The sequence below is a fragment of the Balaenoptera physalus genome, assembly GCF_965194825.1.
Source record: "Balaenoptera physalus genome assembly, chromosome: 15".
NCBI lineage: Eukaryota > Metazoa > Chordata > Mammalia > Artiodactyla > Balaenopteridae > Balaenoptera > Balaenoptera physalus.
Window position 1 is genome coordinate 26,532,428 of NC_138894.1, and position 18,717 is coordinate 26,551,144.

The window sequence follows — 18,717 nt, forward strand, 5'->3', positions numbered from 1 at the left end:
AATTATTTAATGTTGAGGTATAACTGATATATAACATTGTATTAGTTTTAGGTGCACAAAATAATGATTCACTATATGTATATATTGTGAAATGATCACTACTATAAGCCTAGTTAACAACTGTCACCACACATAATTACCATTTCTTTTTCTTGTGATGGGAAATTTTAAGATCTACTCTCTTAGAAACTTGCAAATATTCAATACAGTATTATTAACTTTACTGACCATGCTGTACATTACATCCATTGACTTACTCATTTTATAACTGGAAATTTGTATCTTAGATCCCCTTACCTATTTTGCCCTAGTCCCACCCAATCCAGCTCTAGCAACAATCAATCTGTTCTCTGCATTATTGTCTTTCTCCATTTAACTTATTTCATTTAGCACAATGTCCTCAAGATCCATCCATGTTTTTGCAAATGGCAAGATTTCATTCTTTTTTATGGCTAAACAATGTACTATTTTGAATATATATACCACAATTTCTTTATCCATTCATCCATCAATGGACATTTAGGTTGTCTCTGTATCTTGGCTATTATAAAAAAATGCTGCAATGAACATGGGAGCGTAAGAACTCTTATTAATACAATAATAAAAAAGACAAACAGCCCAATTGAAAAACAGGCAAAGGATTTGAATCAACAAGTATCAAAAGAACCTAGAGTCTGTCATACAGAGTGAAGCAAGTAAGAAAGAGAAAAACAAATTCGTATATTAACACATATATGTGGAATCTAGAAAAATGGTACAGATGAACCGTTTTGCAAGGCAGAAACAGAGACACAGATGTAGAAAAAAAATGTATGGACACCAAGAGGGGAAGGGTGGGGTGGATGAATTAGGAGATTGAGACTGACCTATATACACTAATATGCATAAAATAGATAACTAATGAGAACCTGCTGTACAGCACAGGGAAATCTACTTCAGTTCGCTGTACAGTAGAAACTAACACAACATTGTTAAACAACTACACCTCAATAAAAGCAAACAAACAAACAAAAAAGAAGATAAATACATGGCCAAGAAACACATGAAAAGATGCTAACATCATTAGTTATAAGAGAAATCCAAATCAAAACCTCAAACACCACTTCACACCCACTGTGATGGCAATAATAAAATAATGTAAACAAATAAGTGTTGACTAGGATATGAAGAAACTGAAACTCACATATGCTGCTGGTAGGAATGCAAAATGGTGCAGCCACTGCAGGAAAGTATGACAGGTCCTTAAAAAATTAAACAAAGTTAACAGATGACACAGCAGTTGGAGCAATTGTCCCCTACCTCCCAATATATTGTCTTTCAGTAAACTTGGAATTTGGCAGTCTCCCCAGAAGAACTGGGCAATGTTCATAGGTTTGTGATTAGATTAGATCATGGGCTGGAATTCAGCAGCCAACTCATCTGTCAGCCATACATTTGTGCTGGACATACCATGCACAGCATTCATTACTAGTCATCCTTGTTTTAGGGAACTCCTAGTAATTCTTCAAGATTCAACCTAAATGTCACATCTTCTTTAATTCGTCTTTCATAAAATGCTAATCTTCAGTGGGCTCATAATGTTTAAATATTTTATATGTTCCTTTTGTATATATTTACTTATGTAGCTGTCTACATATCAAGCTCCTCTATGACAAGAAGAGTCTTCCATTTTTTTGTGTGTGTTGCATTAATCACAGAAGATGCTCCAAAAAAGGGAAACTACTGAGCTTTCACATTAAGCTCCTGATTTCTAGCTATTACTTTACTTCTTTTAAGCTGTAGTGACCCTTATGCTTTCAGTCTTTTGCTTTAAAGCTTGAGCTTTAAAATGAATTGAGTAAGAGAATTTGAACTTCTGAGCATGAATCTATGACTACAATTGGCTGTCCCCACAGAGATGATGCCCTTTAGTCTCCTTTTTTAAAGGTGTTTACTGTACTGTTCTAAGGCCCATCCTTGTTCTATTGATTTAATTCAACAGACTGGGCAGGTCCAGTACTACTAGTGACCTCCTTTTATAGATAGTGGAACTGAGGCATATAAAAACTTAAAGAACATATTGAAAGTCACAAAATAGCAATTAATAAAGGCAGGATTGGGAAAAGGCAATCTAGCTCAGCATGAGAGCTCTTAACCAGTATGCTGTTCTGTGTCTTTCACTAATGAAAGTTGTTACTAATAGCATTTGAGGAATCCAAGAGAGAAAGGTAAAGTATATCATTTTTCTTCACTGTAAAACTGTGCAGCTTCTTTACACCATCCTGGATTTATTTGAGACATTGCCAGAGTGTATAGGAAGGATCTATCAGATCCCATTTCACATAAACAAACATTTATTAAGCACAAACTATGTACCTGGAGCTGTAGTTGGTATCTCACACATATGATTTAATTTATATGAAATGAGTAAGGCTAGCATCATTTTTTCTTTTTTACAGATGTAAAAATGGAGGCTCAGAGCTAATGACAACCATGCAAATGGTTGAAATGGGTAAATTGGGAATACACTCCATTCTGTTATTATATGGGAGAAGCATCAAATGACAAGATTAACAGAGACTCCTAGCTTTGGACCAGGAATTTACTCTGCCAAATGTTTTGTTCCCACGTTACACCTCCCTTCTTGATATTGAGTATGCTTCACCTGAATCACAGCCCCAGCTTTTTCCAGCATTCCATGCAGCTTCAGGTTATGTAATCCAGAATGTTATTCTGTCAAACTCAGTTGTTACAGAATGTGATTTAGTAGCATTTACTCACCCATTCAACAAACATGTATTTAGCATCCTTTATGGGAAAGTTGAGATGTTGAAGATATTAAGACCCCCAAAAATGGTCAAAAAAGAGTGGGACGTGACTTAATTTTACATTGTATTTAAAATATATTTTTCAAAATTAATTTCCATAATTATGTGTGAGTTCTCTGAGGGCAAGGTCTGTGACTATTATCTCTGTAACTTCTGGGTCCATTACTGCAAATTAATAAAAAGATGGAAAGAATTACGCCTCTAAGTCCAGCAGATCTGTGTACAAAAGCAGTTCTGCCACCCAATTAGCAGTAGGAAAATAATAGCTAAGTTCCTTGTTGAATGGGAGTAGTAATACTTGAAATGACTTTGATGAAAATTAAAAGAAATAATACTTACAAATCGTTCACTGTAATACTTGACTCATAATACTTTTTCAATAAAATATTAATATTATTAATTATTATTATAGGTATTAAATCAATATGTGAATGAACCACAGTTGAATGCAATAGGTGTTAAATAACATTAATCAACATTAATTATAAAGATTTATCAGATCATAGAATATCTAGGGACTAGTTGTGCTTGTATGGGTAGGCTTCAGAATGTAAGTGATATCTTATTTAGGTTCTCCAAGAATAGGTTAAATCTGCCAATCAGAAAGGGTGACTAGGGGGAAGGAGGTACGAAAAAACACCATTGCTCAGATAGAATATTCAAAAGTTCTCTCTATGTTAAAAGATTTTTCCAAAATGCTGAATAATTTTATGGGCATATAGTCCTTAGAGAATATGAAGAAACTGTATCAAGCAAATATAAGATGTCGTTTCATCTTGTGAGAGAAATGTGCAGAATGATTAATTTCTGCCCTGAGTGACCAAGGGTAAACTTGCTTGGAGATAAGACCATCTCCGCTAAGGTATGCACATACTTCCCTGGCCTGAAGAATGTAGCTGATAGTTGTTCTTTGAAATTATTTTTTGGCAGGTGTCTTTAAAGGATCTATATCTGTGTCTTCTGTCACAACTTGCCTGAAACTCTCAGTGAGGGAAAAAATGTCAACTTTGAAATCTACTTTTAAATTAAGTTCTTAAGATACCCTTCCTTAGCTTCCTCTGTAGCCCTCAATGCTTTATCTACACTATATATATTGCAGTAAATGCGGGCAATTATCAGGTTGCCCACTGAAGGCCTATTTTAAATAATACATAGTCATACTGTTGCAAGACCTCATTTTACAATTATCACTTTCTTAAGCTTATACAATAGTACCTCGGGTGGGAGTACCTACTGAATAAAATTAGAGTTCCCCAAACCTTTTTTTTAAACCAAAGCTAAATTGGTTTTGAGATGAAAATATTAACTTTTTTTCCCAACGGATTCTTTTGAATTATGTTTCCACATTTCATGAGTACATTAAGGAAAGTAAGAAACAAATTATAATCTTCCTTGAAAGTCATGCTGTAAGTATACATACACATACATACACACACAACTTAATCTTTCCTCCTACTCATACTTTTACTTTTGAATCTATTTCCCAAATAGGCTTTGTCTCCTTCAGAAAAATAATAATCCAGACCATCAATAATCTTTATTTTAGTAACATGTGGTAGACTTCCAGTAACTATAGAATAGAGTTGATTTAATTGGGTAGAACACAATGCGGAAGGATTAAACTTGTTATAGATTCAGAATTGTAGTTTATTATAATAAGCCTTTGACATTGTGTGCAGTATTTGAAATGGAATGTTTCCTTCCAAAACCTGCTCAATTTAATTTTGACCAAAAATAATGGATGACTTTTAATGTTATTGAAATTTCAGATGTTATAAAGTGGGTTCCTTTGATTTTGAACTTGAATGGCATTTGCCCTTTATGTTCAATTGCATTTTTTAAAGACTTTTGGAAAAAAGCATAATTTGGAAAAGACTACACATAGATCTTCTGTTGACAGCACAATTATCACCAAAAAAAAGCACTATTTTCCTGTTCTATATTTTTTCTTTCTGGATAGTAGTTGTACATATAATTTTGTGGAAACATAGAGGCAGATTATATAATGGCCCCATGGTTAGCAAATACACAGGCTAAGGAGGCAGCATTACATTATTCTAAACAGAATGAACTCAACAGATGTAAAACAAGTCTTTGGAGACCTTACTGTGATTTAAAATGTGAATATAGCAATGACCAGAAAGTTAAGCTACCGTAAAAAGGACAAGGGGAACAAAACACTGAAGAAAAAGTTATCAGAAGAATGTTCAAGACCTAAAATTTGCACTGACAACAATTAAGGCCCACCTCTACCTTCCTGTATCTGTGCTGCAGAACACTGTATCTTGTGCCGATATTACAGAATGCTGAAGAATGTTTAAACTTTGGAGAACTATAAGCCACCTGCCCCAGCTGCACTTTATTGGAGGCAAGAATAAGACATCATGAAAGATCCAAGACTATGCTGTGTTGCTGAGAAAGGGAGAGAGAGAAAGAGAGAATGAATACCTGAATTACCATCTGAGCCTTACCTCAACCCCTGGTTTTTATTTATTTATTTTTATTTTATTTTATTTTTTAACAGGAGAAAAAGGAAAAAAAATTAATTCATGAACATGGAGGTTCCATAGAAATGCGACCTAAGAAGTGGCCAAAGCAGGCAGCTTTTATGCTTTTTAAACAAAGAAACTTAGGTTTTGGGTCCCCAATTAGTGAAGAATCTAAATAGAGTTTGGGCTGGGATAGTAAATTAAAGAAGTAAGGTTTATTTATAAAACCTTCTCAGCCCAGAATTCCCTGTCTTTGATAATGATGTTCTTCTACCACCAAATGCAGGGAGTGCACCTTCCACAGGAGAGATTTATTTCCTGCTTTCAAGGAGACAGAAAGGTGAGTCAGAGTGTCCCTCTTGTGGTGACCATTTCTTCTGTACCTTTAATTCAAAATAATCAGTATGCCATTGGGGCAGAGCTTTGGGTGGCCTACCCTGGACCCCAACACTGTGAAAACAAGTCCTGGAGAGAATAAAGCTCGAGGTACAGGCAGTCGCCTAAATCATGGCCACGCATACATTTGACAATAGGTATTTGTAACATAAGTATAAATACGAATCATGCATCAACACAAATGTAAAACAGCTGCCGAATAGTTTTTAAAAGAAATAATTGTCAAACATTAAATTTTTTTAGACATCTTATTCACAAAATCAAATCTTAAATTAATATTTTAAACAAAAATTTTTTTAACTAAATGAAAAGGTCACAGATGAAATTTTCAAAAATTAAATCTCAACTAAATTTCCAAAACTTATATTTGCAAAGTTAAATTACATTTTCAAAACTTAAAATATTAAAATCTCTAAGTTAATTTTGAAAAATAATGAAAACTTCAAACTTAATTAATTAAAAAATTGAAATTTAAGTAACCTTTAAAAGTTGAGTCATCCCCCAACCTGAGTCGCACCCGAGTCCCTTGGGTAAAATGCTATTTGACTGCTAGAACACAAAGAAACCTCCCCTCACTCCCAAAATAGTTCTCCAAAATTTCCGAAAGAGCCTGCCTCATCCTGTCCTTTTGCATCTCACCAAGGAGTGCTATAGGGTAAGTTATACTTGGGGCTCTACCTCTCTGCTTCTGCCTCCAGCTCAAGTGCTCTCATGCTTTTCAACCCCTGGTTTTTAAAGTATCAGCATAATCTCTATGCATATTGAGTAGACAGAAGAACCTGGTCATTTCCCAGAGAGAGCTTTGTCAAGTTCGAAAATTTGAAATAATCACCAGATCAGGTTACTCATCATTTAAACACTGATTAAAATTATTATTAGCTTTAAATTGATTACACTAAGTTGCAAGTATAAGTTCTTTTCAAATCTTGAGTTTTATCATTTTTCTGCAGAGACTGAAATTCTACTGTTATGTAGGGTTCTAGCATTTTAAATGGAGAAATTCTTATCTGTTTTTCTTCCTACCAGGTGCTCTTTGATTAATCTGGTTTAGAAGCTAAAATAAATTGCAAACACTGATGTTGCCATTTTTTTTTTAGATCTTGGAGTTACTGCCTAATGCGAGCAGAAATTTACCAGACTGGAGGTTTGTCCAACAATGTAAATATGCAGAACGTATGCAGGAAAAGAAAATGAGGGTTTTTCAAGGGTTAACTCAAGCCAGAGTTGATCAATGAGACAAATGCCTCACCTCTCACCTTTCTATTCCCCTCACACATCTTTCACAAGCATATCCCAGAACATTAGCTATTTTCACTGTACCATGCTTTATAAGGTCACTTGTGCTTTACACATTCTCAAGGAGCCTGCATAAAATATTTTGTTTAATTGGCTCTTTAACAGCTATCAACTATTAAGTACTGTGTAGATGACTTTGAAAGTATTCAACTGGGGTTCAATTAAACAGAGAGCGAGAGAGAGAGAAGGCTAGTTCAATTAACAATTAACTCATGATTGTTCACACTAATGAATCATAAATTCATAGAATTTAATGGTTCAAAGTTGTGAGGTAGATCATTCAGAGTAGAGGATAATGGAAAGTCACATTTGGGAGTTGGTTTGCTATATATAAGAACATGATATTTTATACTAATCTGGGAAGTGGCGATGCTGCAAACAAAGCCGGGTTAATCATGTTCATCTGGCTTCCATACCGAGCTCTCTTCCTGGAGGGAGACTAGAATGTTTGTCATAAACCTTCAGACTAATGCAGTAAACCAGCCTAAAGCAGAACTGATTTCACTTTGAAAGCTTCTGCATAACATTAAGTGAAGAAGTAATTGACATTCTGGCTCTCAGAATCTCAGCAGGTTTATTCTTTTGATTTTAAAGACAACTTTTTTTCAGATACTGGTAGACTAAATTAGGGAACAGATGAGAGCAGCCTTAAAACCCTGGACTTAACATTTCATTTACTGCTATTAGCAATATGAACTTACCTTTAAGATTTGCCAAGTATAATCATGATAATTAAAATTGCTACTACTGTCTGTAATCTAAAGGATATTGCCTTATCTAATTTGCTTTTCACTGACATTGTGATATAAGGACAACTGATATGTACTGATTGTATAGATTTAAAGAAACTAAACTTAAAAGAAATCTAATGTCATCTCCAAAGTTATAAATCAAGGAAGTGGCAAGACTAGGACTTGAGATGATATTTTTGATTCTATGTGACATGCTCTTATAATTTTCTAGTAAACTATTGTTTACTTCTTAACGATTTAACTTTCTGATTTGCTATTGTTTCTATTTCACACTTGAAAAACAGACACACACATAGAAATAATAAATTTATATAAATTGTGTTGAATGATAATTAAGCATTTATGTTCCAGGCAGTCATTGTGCTAAAATCTTTCCATGATTTATCCGACTTAACACTCAAAACATCCCTGTTAAGAAAATACTGTATTTTCCCTGATTTTTGATAAAAAGAAATAAACTGCATTTTAGATAAATTACAATTACCCAAGGTAAGCGCTGTTAAATTGCATAAGCCAAATTTGAATCATAAACAAACTCTAGATCTAGAGCTGTATAGCATTTATAATAGTGTGTATAACATATATAGATATTTCCTTTCCTTAATATTGGACTTTACATACTTTACCATGAACTTAAAATAATTGTTAAATTATCTAGTATAATTCTACATTTTTATGTATGTTTTTTTTGATACAAATAAGAATATATACAGCTAAGTTGCTTTAATACTTTTAAAATTCCAAATACATATTTACCTAAATCTTTTTTCCCAAAGATGCTAATCCATTTTCTCCAAGGACATTTGATCTGAACTCTTCCCATTTACTGCTTAATATTTTCCATAGCATATTTATATTATAAAATAATTACATATTTGCCACAGAAACTTTTGCAAATGTCCCGTCTCAAAAAAATCACATGGGAAAAAGAAAAAGTCATTAGTAATTTTTCCACTGAAAACCACAATTAACATCTAGGCATATGCTTTCATAGGCTTTTTTTCTAAGCATATATGCTGTGAGGTAGTTAAGGCATAGGGAGATTGCATAACTGGCCCAAGGTAATTTAGCTAAACCAAGATGCCTTCCAGACAAAATGACTCCAGTGTTCCCTATCATATCATAGATTGCAAATGTCTACCTGTAGAATACACTCTTAGTTCAAGGGCCATACACAGAGAGCCATATTGGGCCCATGGGCCATAGTTTGCCAGCCTCTGCTCTTCACCTTTACTCTACCTTGCCTCTCACAAAGAAAACAAAAGAAACAGAGCAAAGACCTTTACTTTGACTGTGTTATTCCTCGAGATGCCTGTTCGACAACCAATTGGAGATATGAAATCTGGGGTTCTTGAGAAGAACTAGCAAAATGATTCAGGGTATAATAGAACAGCATGAGGCAGAAAAAAGATACATTTAATATAAAAAGTGACTTTAAGATGTGAGCAAAATGTTTTTTGCTTTACTTTTCAACTCCTCCCAAAAGAGGACAGGTACAGATCATTAATGAAAAATGTATTGCCTTTTATGATTGCCTGCCACTGTGTAAGAATCAATCACTTGGTATAGAACATGCCCATAAAAGAAGTGTTATTCAGATTTAAGAGATTCCCTATAACTCATTTGAAAAGGAAACAAAATTATTGAGTCTCTTACCACGGACTTGATTCTAAACAAATCATGCTGCTCAAGCATATGAAATGTGTTTCAAATTATGACTGAGGAGGAACCGGCACCTCACTTACAGAGCTTGTGTTGATTCTATGCCAAAACATAAGCCATTATATTTAGTTTCTTGCTATTTTATTATAATATCTAAGTGCTGAAGCTACCCAAGTGAAAAAAAAAAGAAAAAGAAAAAGGCTTGGGAATATTTAGACAACTCTACTAAAGGAATTATTATCCACTGCGACACGATAATAGTTTATTACTGAAAGAAAAATGGCCTTCCAAATCCCAAGACATTTGTCAGGAAATTAAAAAATTGAGACAAACACAATATATTTGTTTTGAAGTACATTGTTTTATGGTGATCACCTAGTTCTCTTGATTCAAGTATGCTAAATAACCCTGTATAAAAGAATAAATTTAGCTGCAGATTCAGAAAGCCATTGCCAAGCTTAAGAAATAAAAAGAAGACTGACAAGTTTAGTGGGAGAAGAAAAAGACTTTGTTTTCAAAAATGACAACTTTTGACTGACCTAAGTAATGAAGAAATTTATAAAAGTTACTTAGAAAATAGTTATTTCAAGGCTTACTAAATCAGAAAATTCTCATTCCTAAATATATTTATAAGCATTGAATGAAAAATATTAAGTTATAAAATCCAGGACTTGAGATTCAAAGGAACTAACTGTTCAGTATTACCTATATTGAATTTATAAAAAGACAACAATCCTCTTTAAAATAATTATCTAAATCTGATTTTTTGGGTCATATGTCTAATGTGGAGAACCAAAAAAAAAATAATAATAATTCTTGCTTTGTTAGACATTTTACTCTAATTTTCATTAGTGACTTGTATATTAAAACTATTTAAAATTTCTTATAATAGTACATGTTTTAATCAAGAAAATTAATATTCTCACAACATTGTAAAGTAACTATACTCCAATAAAAATTAATTAAAAAAAGAAAACTAAATATTCTAATGCCACTTGTAATATATTAGAAATATAAAGTTGGTTACAGGGTATTTTACTTTGTTTAGAGAGAGCAGAAGAATAAATCAAAGAAAAAGTAAAAGGTAGGGAAAAGACAATACTGAGTGAGGAAGGCCTTTTTGGGCACTAGCTATAGCTAACATTAACCGGTTTCACTCTGGCCCTAGCAGTTTTTTTAATTGAGATATAATTGACATATAATATTTTATTAGTTTCAAGTGTGGAACATAATGACTTGAAATTTATACATTTTTCAAAGTGATCACCACAGTAAGTCCATCACCACACAGAGTTACATTTTTTTTTCTTGTGATGAGAACTTTTAAGATCTACTCTCTCAGCAACTTTCATACATACAATACAGTGTTATTACCTATTGTTACCATGTAGTAGGTTATACCCACAGGACTTATTTATATATAGAAGTTTGTACCTTTTGACCATCTTTGCCCATTTTGCCCACCTTCAACAGCTGTCTCGGTCACAACCAATGTGTTTTTCTTTTCTAGGAGTTTGATTTTTTGTTTTGTTTTTTAGATTCTACATATATGTGAGATCATACAATATTTGTCTTTCTCTGAATTATTTCACTTAGCTTAATGTCCTCAAGGTCCATCCATGTTTTTGTAAATGACAAATTTTCTTCTTTTTATGGCTGAATAATATCCCATTGCATACATATACCTCAATTTCTTTATCTATTCCTCTATTCATTGACTGATGGACACTTAGGTTGCTTAAATAATGCTGCAGTGAACATAGGGGTGAATATTTCTTTCTGAGGGGTGCATTTTTCATTTCCTTTGAATAAAGACCCAGAAGTAGAATTGCTTCCACATGGTAGCTCTATTTTTAGTTTTTTGAGTGCACAAGAGTTTCCTTTTCTCCACATCCTCACCAGCACTTGTTTTTTTTTGTCTGTTTAACAATAGCCATTCTAACAGAAGTAATGTGATATTTCAATGTGCTTTTGATTTGCATTTCCCTGAGATTAATGATGTTGCACACCTTTCATATTCCTGTTGGCTGGCCCTTTTTAATTTATTCCCCTTCATCCAGAAACACTTGTTACAGGAGCAAAGACAGACAATTGAAAAGAATACCCAGTAACTAACAACCTCTGTTCTATGAAACAATCAGCTATGAAATATAAACAGTGAAAAAGACTACCCTACCTTGAGATTTTTAGTTGGTTAGAGTGAGTTAAAAATAAATACTGGAGTAATTAGGTATAGGAAAATAAAAAGATTACTGTAAAATTTGCCATAATTTGGAATTGATGCCAGAGATCCATGAAAACTCCAAACTATTGACCAAAAATTTATGGGGACATAGAAACTGAAGAAGGCAATTGGTAACAGACTGTGGAAAAGCTGATGCGAGAAGTGGGAGTGAGTCACGTTTATGTGTGTTTATACTCTTGTGGGAACTTTCTCAGTTCAAAAAACCATGAATCCCTGGGCTAGTATGAATCTTAGTCTTAGCTTCCCATGAAATTTAACTCTCCAGTCCATATCCACCCAAAATACAGGTTCCTTTTATTTATATGTTTATTTCAATAGCTCATGTTTCTTGAACCTGGCTGCACATTAGAAGCATGTGGTGAGTTTTTGAAAATTAACAAGAGGTATAATTTAATGGGTCTGGGATATGGAAAGGGCACTTGGTATTTTGTTTGAAGGCTCTCCAGGTGACTATAATGTGCAGCCAGGATAAGAACCACTGGACTAACTTGGTTGGTTCTCAGTTCCTTGAAATCAAAACAGCCGGACTAAAATTCATGTTATTAATAGTAAGGAAAAGTAAAATTAACCATGCTTGCTCTATGATTTAAAAACTAAACTGTATGTTAGTATACTGTGAACTAGTTATTACTCTAATTAATGGTCTTCTTGTGCCTAATGATAATCCAATTAATTTGTTTACCTTGTTCCAGGGTTCAAAGCATTTTCACACACATTATCACAATTGCTTTCAACAGTAAGTATATATTATACTGTTAGCCTATTCTGTTCCAGAAAAATTTTATATATACATAGGTTTAATAATAATGTCACAGTTATTTACACTTTATCCCATGTTTTACAGGATTTTCCCCAAACTTATTTTATATAATATCTTCATAGGAAAAATAAATGTGTGGCAATCTTTCTGAATCATTATATACCCTTTTGATCAGAGGTTTTACAAATTTTGTATCAGGGATTGGCATAGTTTTTGTGTAAAAAGCCAGATGGTAAATATTTAAGACTTTGCAGGCTATACAGTCTCTATTGTAATTATTCTGTCGTAGTCTGAAAACATCCATATGCAACATGTAAATGAATGGACGTGGCTATGTTATAGTAAAACTTTATTTACACAGGTGGTGAGCCAGGTTTGGCACATAAGCTGTAGTCTGCCAAATCTCACATGGTACGAACTAAAGTTTGGCTATAGTTCTTGCTCTACAATGATTATCTTTCAAAACTTTGTACATGTTGGATCTTGTCTTTATATATTTAGAGTATGAAGGGAAATTAGATAACAGATTTTTTCTTGGAAATAGGCAACCATAGGGGGTGGGGGTGGGAACTAATTTTTTTCTTATATCATTATGCTTTTAAAACTTAGCCACTAATATACCTAAGTATATAAACTTTTGCCTAGTTCACATTACTGTGAAATCTTTATTTCTACAGTGAATGACATTTTTAAACATCTTTATTGGAGTATAAATGCTTTACAATGTGTGTTAGTTTATTCTGTACAACAAAGTGAATCATCTATATGTATACATATATATCCATATCCCCTCCCTCTTGAGACTCCCTCCCACCCTCCCTATGCCACCCCTCTAGGTCATCAGAAAGCATTGAGTTGATCTCCCTGTGCTATGCTGCAGCTTCCCATTAGCCATCCCTTTTACATTTGGTAGTGTATATATGTCAGTGCTACTCTCTCACTTAGTCCCAGCTTCCCCATCACCCACTGAGCTCTCAAGTCTGTTCTCTACGTCTGCATCTTTATTCCTGCCCTACCCCTAGGCTCACCAGTAACAGTTTTTTAGATTCCATATATATACGTTAGCATACAGTATTTGTTTTACTCTTTCTGACTTACTTCACTCTGTATGACAGACTCTAGGTCCATCCACCTCACTACAAATAACTCACTTTCTTTATTTTTATGCCTGAGTAATATTCCATTGTATATATGTGCCACATCTTCTTTCTCCATTCATCTGTCGATGGGCATTTAGGTTGCTTGCATGTCCTGGCTATCGTAAATAGTGCTGCAATAAACATTGTGGTACATGTCTCTTTTTGAATTATGGTTTTCTCAGGGTATATGCCCAGTAGTGGGATTCCTGGGTCATACGGCAGTTCTGTTTTTAGATTTTTAAGGAACCTCCATACTGTTCTCCATAGTGGCTGTATCAATTTACATTCCCACCAACAGTGCAAGAGGATCCCCTTTTCTCCACACCCACTCCAGCATTTACTGTTTCTAGATTTTTTGATGATGAACATTCTGACCTGTGTGAGGTGATACCTCATTGTGGTTTTCATTTGCATTTCTCTAATGATTAGTGATGTTGAGCATCTTTTCATGTGTTTGTTGTCAATCTGTATGTCTCCTTTGGAGAAATGTCTATTTAGGTCTTCTGCCCATGTTTAGATTGGGTTGTTTGGTTTTTTTGATAATGAGCTGCTTGTATACTTTTGAAATAATCCTTTGTCAGTTGCTTCATTTGCAAATATTTTCTCCCATTCTGAGGGTTGTTTTTTCATCTTGTTTATGGTTCCCTTTCCTGTGCAAAAGCTTTTAAGTTTCATTGGATCCTATTTGTTTATTTTTGTTTTTATTTCCATTTCTCTAGGAGATGGCTCAAACAGGATCTTGCTGTGATTTATGTCATAGAGTGTTCTGCCTATGTTTTCCTCTAAGAGTTTTATAGTGTCTGGCCTTACATTTAGTTCTTTAATCCATTTTGAGTTTATTTTTGTGTATGGTGTTAGGAAGTGTTCTAATTTCATTCTTCTACATGTAGCTGTCCAGTTTTCCCAGCACCAGTTATTGAAGAGGTTGTCTTTTCTTCATTGTATATTCTTGCCTCCTTTGTCAAAGATAAGGTGACAATATGTGCATGGGTTAATCTCTGGGCTTTCTATCCTGTTCCATTGATCTATATTGCTGTTTTCATGACAGTACCATACTGTCTTGATTACTGTAGCTTTGTAGTATAGTCTGAAGTCAGGTAGCCTGATTCCTCCAGCTCTGTTTTTCTTTCTCAAGATTGCTTTGGCTATTCCAGGTCTTTTGCATTTCCATATTAAATGTAAAATTTCTTGTTCTAGTTCTGTGGAAAATACCAGTGGTAGTTTGATAGGGATTGCATTGAATCTGTAGATTGCTTTGGGTATTATAGTCATTTTCACAATGTTGATTCTTCCAATCTAAGAGCATGGTATATCTCTCCATCTGTTTGTATCATTTTTTATTTCTTTCTTCAGTGTCTTATTTTCTGCATACAGGGCTTTTGCCTTCTTAGGTAAGTTTATTCCTAGTTATTTTATTCTTTTTGTTGCAATGGTAAATGGGAATGTTTCCATAATTTCTCTTTCTGATTTTTCATTGTTAGTGTAGAGGAATGCAAGATATTTCTGTGCATGAATTTTGTATCCTGTGACTTAACCAAATTCATTGATTAGCTGTAGTAGTTTTCTCGTGGCATGTTTAGGATTTTCTATGTATAGTATCATGTCATCTGTAAACAGTGACAGTTTTACTTCTTCTTTTCCAATTTGTATTCCTTTTACTTATTTTTCTTCTCTGATTGCTGTGGATAAAACTTCCAAAAATATGTGGAATAATAGTGGTAGCAGTGGGCACCCTTGTCTTGTTCCTGACCTTAGAGGAAATGCTTTCAGCTTTTCACCACTGATATAATGTTGGCTGTGGGTTACTCATATATGGCTTTTATTATGTTGAAGTAGGTTCCCTCTATGCCCACATTCTGGAGAGTTTTTATCATAAATGGGTGTTGAATTTTGTCAAAAGCTTTTTCTGCATTTATTGAGATGATCATATGGTTTTTATTCTTCAGTTTTTTTTTTTTTTTTTTTTTTTAACATCTTTATTGAAGTATAATTGCCTTACAATGGTGTGTTAGCTTCTGCTTTATAACAAAGTGAATCAGTTATACATATACAATATGTTCCCATTTCTCTTCCCTCTTGCATCTCCCTCCCTCCCACCCTCCCCATCCCATCCCTCTAGATGGTCACAAAGCACCGAGCTGATCTCCCTGTGCTATGCGGCTGCTTCCCACTAGTTATCTATTTTACATTTGGTAGTGTATATATGTCCATGACACTCTCTTACCCTGTCACATCTCACCCCACCCCCTCCCCATATCCTCAAGTCCATTCTCTAGTAGGTCTGTGTCTTTATTCCCGTCTTGCCACTAGGTTCTTCATGGCCTTTTTTTTTTTTTTTTTTTTTCCCCTTAGATTCCGTATATATGTGTTAGCATACTGTATTTGTTTTTCTCTTTCTGACTTACTTCACTCTGTATGACAGACTCTAACTCCATCCACCTCATTACAAATACCTCCATTTCATTTCTTTTTATGGCTGAGTAATATTCCATTGTATATATGTGCCACATCTTCTTTATCCATTCATCTGTCGATGGACATTTAGATTGCTTCCATGTCCTGGCTATTGTAAATAGAGCTGCAATGAACATTTTGGTACATGACTCTTTTTGACCTATGGTTTTCTCAGGGTATATGCCCAGTAGTGGGATTGCTGGGTCGTATGGTAGTTCTATTTGTAGTTTTTTAAGGAACCTCCATACTGTTCTCCATAGTGGCTGTATCAATTTACATTCCCACCAACAGTGCAAGAGTGTTCCCTTTCCTCCACACCCTCTCCAGCATTTATTGTTTCTAGATTTTTTGATGATGGCCATTCTGACCGGTGTGAGATGATATCTCATTGTAGTTTTGATTTGCATTTCTCTAATGATTAATGATGTTGAGCATTCTTTCATGTGTCTGTAGGCCATCTGTATATCTTCTTTGGAGAAATGTCTATTTAGGTCTTCGGCCCATTTTTGGATTGGGTTGTTCGTTTTTTTGTTATTGAGCTGCATGAGCTGCTTGTAAATCTTGGAGATTAATCCTTTGTCAGTTGCTTCATTTGCAAATAGTTTCTCCCATTCTGATGGTTGTCTTTTGGTCTTGTTTATGGTTTCCTTTGCTGTGCAAAAGCTTTTAAGTTTCATTAGGTCCCATTTGTTTATTTGTGTTCTTATTTCCATTTCTCTGGGAGCTGGGTCAAAAAGAATCTTGCTGTGATGTATGTCATAGAGTGTTCTGCCTATGTTTTCCTCTAAGAGTTTGATAGTGTCTGCCCTTACACTTAGGTCTTTAATCCATTTTGAGTTTATTTTTGTGCATGGTGTCAGGGAGTGTTCTATTTTCATACTTTTACATGTACCTGTCCAATTTTCCCAGCACCACTTATTGAAGAGGCTGTCTTTTCTCCACTGTATATGCTTGCCTCCTTTATCAAAAATAAGGTTCCCATATGTGTGTGGGTTTATCTCTGGGCTTTCTATCCTGTTCCATTGATCTATATTTCTGTTTTTGTGCCAGTACCAAACTGTCTTGATTACTGAAGCTTTGTAATATAGTCTGAAGTCAGGGAGCCTGATTCCCCCAGCTCCATTTTTCGTTCTCAAGATTGCTTTGGCTATTCGGGGTCTTTTGTGTTTCCATACAAATTGTGAAATTTTTTGTTCTAGTTCTGTGAAAAATGCCAGTGGTAGTTTGATAGGGATTGCATTGAATCTGTAGCTTGCTTTGGGTAGTAGAGTCATTTTCACAATGTTGATTCTTCCAATCCAGGAACATGGTATATCTCTCCATCTATTTGTATCATCTTTAATTTCTTTCATCAGTGTCTTATAATTTTCTGCATACAGGTCTTTTGTCTCCTTAGGTAGGTTTATTCCTAGATATTTTATTCTTTTTGTTGCAATGGTAAATGGGAGTGTTTTCTTAATTTCACTTTCAGATTTTTCGTCATTAGTGTATAGAAATGCAAGAGATTTCTGTGCATTAATTTTGTATCCTGCTACTTTACCAAATTCATTGATTAGCTCTAGGAGTTTTCTGGTAGCATCTTTAGGATTCTCTATGTATAGTATCATGTCATCTGCAAATAGTGACAGCTTTACTTCTTCTTTTCCGATTTGGATTCCTTTTATTTCTTTGTCTTCTCTGATTGCTGTGGCTAACACTTCCAAAACTATGTTGAATAATAGTGGTGAGAGTGGGCAACCTTGTCTTGTTCCTGATCTTAGTGGAAATGGTTTCAGTTTTTCACCATTGAGGACAATGTTGGCTGTGGGTTTGTCATATATGGCCTTTATTATGTTGAGGAAAGTTCCCTCTATGCCTACTTTCTGCAGGGCTTTTATCATAAATGGGTGTTGAATTTTGTCGAAAGCTTTCTCTGCATCTATTGAGATGATCATATGGTTTTTCTCCTTCAGTTTGTTAATATGATGTATCACATTGATTGATTTGCGTATATTGAAGAATCCTTGCATTCCTGGGATAAACCCCACTTGATCATGGTGTATGATCCTTTTAATGTGCTGTTGGATTCTGTTTGCTAGTATTTTGTTGAGGATTTTTGCATCTATGTTCATCAGTGATATTGGCCTGTAGTTTTCTTTCTTTGTGACATCTTTGTCTGGTTTTGGTATCAGGGTGATGGTGGCCTCGTAGAATGAGTTTGGGAGTGTTCCTCCCTCTGCAATATTTTGGAAGAGTTTGAGAAGGATAGGTGTTAGCTCTTCTCTAAATGTTTGATAGAATTCACCTGTGAAGCCATCTGGTCCTGGGCTTTTGTTTGTTGGAAGGTTTTTAATCACAGTTTCAATTTCAGTGCTTGTGATTGGTCTGTTCATATTTTCTATTTCTTCCTGGTTCAGTCTCGGCAGTTTGTGCCTTTCTAAGAATCTGTCCATTTCTTCCAGGTTGTCCATTTTATTGGCATAGAGTTGCTTGTAGTAATCTCTCATGATCTTTTGTATTTCTGCAGTGTCAGTGGTTACTTCTTATTCTTCAGTTTTTTAAAATGGTATATCACATTGATTGATTTGTGTATATTGAAGAATCCTTGCATTCCTGGGATAAATCCCACTTGACCATGGTGTATGATCCTTTTAATATGCTGTTGGATTCTGTTTGCTTGTATTTTTTGAGGATGTTTGCATCTATGTTCATCAGTGATATTGGCCTGTAATTTTCTT